We start from the raw sequence: 2,802 nt of genomic DNA, 5'->3' as shown, positions 1-2,802 counted from the left end.
GACTATGTTGGTTGAAACAGTGTGTGAATAGGTTAAGCTGTACATTTTCACAGCATAGCAATTTCTTTCTTGCAGTAACTTTATGCAGAAAACCTTAAGACATTTATAAAAAAGAGAAAAAATAGCCTATGTCAATATGAATGAGAGTATCAGATAAAAATACAAAACATATTGGTAAAGATCTTGCTGTAGACTTTTGGTAACACCTCCACCCCCTATCTATGCAGATGTTCATTAGACAGTGTAAAAATTTGAAGCAAATGACCCAAGTACTTCGAGATATTAGGTAACAACATTATGCAGACTTGCCTATGTAGTAGCATAGCCTGCATGAAAGCTTTGCACTCAACTGTACATTTAGATCAGGCTGTTTCACGAGAACAAATTAAAATATGCCGTTTTGAATCCACTCGATAGTAAGGATTTCTAAATCTCTGAGTAGGTAAATTACTTCAAGAGTATCACCCATAAATGCAGTAGTTGAGATTTGTAGCCAATCATAGTATGAATTCCAAAAGAAGCATGTACTTATGTGACAAATAATAGCAGTTGGAATCTTGTGAGATCTAATGATATAATTGTATTTAAGAAATTGAATACAGTTACAATATCCTGGGATATTTAAATAATACACAGAGATACAAGTCGTCTGCATGATAAGTAATTACAATAGGAATTTAACATGATAGGAAACAGGAGTAAAATAACACACACACACACACACACACACACACACACACACACACACACACACACACACACACACACACACACACACACACACACACACACACACACACAAAAAAAAAAATCTCTTACACACAAAAACAGACACCTATTGTCTGAATAGAAATATAGACAATATTCTTGAATACATGCATACTGATTAAGAAAGTTTTATGCAACTGATAAAAAAATGCACATACTTTGTAGCAGCCATCTATGACAACAGTGAGACCTCATAAATGCCTAAATATATTCTCAGAGTTGTACATAGTTCTCTTAACCACATATTGCTTCATTATTCTCTTTGCAGTTTCAAACATACATCAAAATTAATAGAAAGTAGGTAATAGTTCTTACATTGCTAAAGGAGGCTAGTGATAGTGTGCCTGAAAACAGCAAAATTTAAGGCTGTTCAGACCAGTGATGTGAGGAGCTGCCAAAAATGACATGTCCCATCTTGATAACAGTATTAGATTTGGAATATGCAAGTTGCTGAAGTGGCATCACATCAAAAGAAAGGCACTTTGCCATTGTGCCACACAAATTATTATTATTATTATTCAGTTCTCACGCAGAACAGTAGCAAAGTGGTGTCTTCTAGTTACTGGTATTTCAAACGCAAGGAGTCTAAAAATCAAGTGGCTTACGAACAGGAGTACAATGAACCAATTTTAACATGTTGTTCTGAGACTACCACCATCATTCTATAAAAAAAAGAGGTTATCAAAAAGTAGTAGCAACAAAAATTAATGTGCATGGGTAGTAGCTAATATCTGACTCCATGCAGAAACATTGTTTCACAAAGGTTGGGAATCACTGATAAAGTGTTAATGGAAGTGGTTAATAGTAATATGGGATAACATCATCATCCCGACACCGTAAAATACTGTAATCCTGTGCCAATATCTGAAGTGAATGACAGGGGATGAAGACTCAGGACAGAGGTGGGAATAGAAGTATGTCTACCAGTGTGGAGCCAGTTTTCCAAGCAGACTAAAGTTAGAGCACGGTGTAAAGCAGCAAATTTGTGATCCAGAGTTATCACTAAATGCTGTTCCGTGTCCAAAAGTGAACAGTAAAACCACATTTGTATTATAAGTTATCTGGAACAGACAGTACTTAAATCAAAGAACATTGTACAATAGGGGCTAAACAGATGAGCCAATCCAACTGTTAAAATAGTAACCTCATATTTTAGAGGTTGGAGCAGGCCCTATTTGGCCATCCTGATTTATGTTACCCCCCATCAAGGTTGTGTCAAGGCCACAACCAACCAGCTGTCCTATCCCAAAAGCATACTTATATGTACACATATATGTATATTTACAAACTATGTCTTTCCATTGTATTATGGTGACAAATACCAGATAATTGTCAGATGATCCTTCAATGAATGAATAAATAAATAAGTAAAATAAAAATAAGCATATACATCCAAGTGCTATCAATCAGAAAAAAATATTGTGCAGTACCTTACTACCACAAATACAGTCAGCACAAAATTATCTTCCAAAACTGTTAATTTGGGATTCATAAATGTTTAGTAGGTCTTTCCATACCTTCTTCATAACCATCAAAGAAAAATATTATTTCATAATAGTGGCTCTCTACATGTCCCAGGTAATTAATTGTGGAGCTGTTATACAAAATAAAATCAGATTTTTGCAAGGTCTTGCACAGGTTCCAATCATTGCTTGAGATACATATAAATTTATATTTATCTCTCTCTCTCTCTCTCTCTCTCTCTCTCATATATATATATATATATATATATATATATATATATATATATATCACACACAAAATCATTGTCAATATGCGAAAGGACTGAAAATGAAACAATGAATAAGGTAATGTTTCAGAAACATAGTAAACCATTATCTGTTACCTTCCTGAACACACCTTTCCTGCCATGGAACTCTGCCAACAGTATTGAAATACCATGTCAGATGTTGTCTCACTTCTCTTGCACTGGCTGCACTATGATTTGCACCCTGAGTAGCAATGCCAGGAAGACATGGTAATTCATCTACATTTGGAGGGATATATCCTTGAGAGTTTCTGGCAAGTACAAAA

The sequence above is a fragment of the Schistocerca serialis genome, chromosome 11, assembly GCF_023864345.2.
Source record: "Schistocerca serialis cubense isolate TAMUIC-IGC-003099 chromosome 11, iqSchSeri2.2, whole genome shotgun sequence".
Lineage (NCBI taxonomy): Eukaryota > Metazoa > Arthropoda > Insecta > Orthoptera > Acrididae > Schistocerca > Schistocerca serialis.
Note: the sequence above shows the minus strand (reverse complement) of the source record.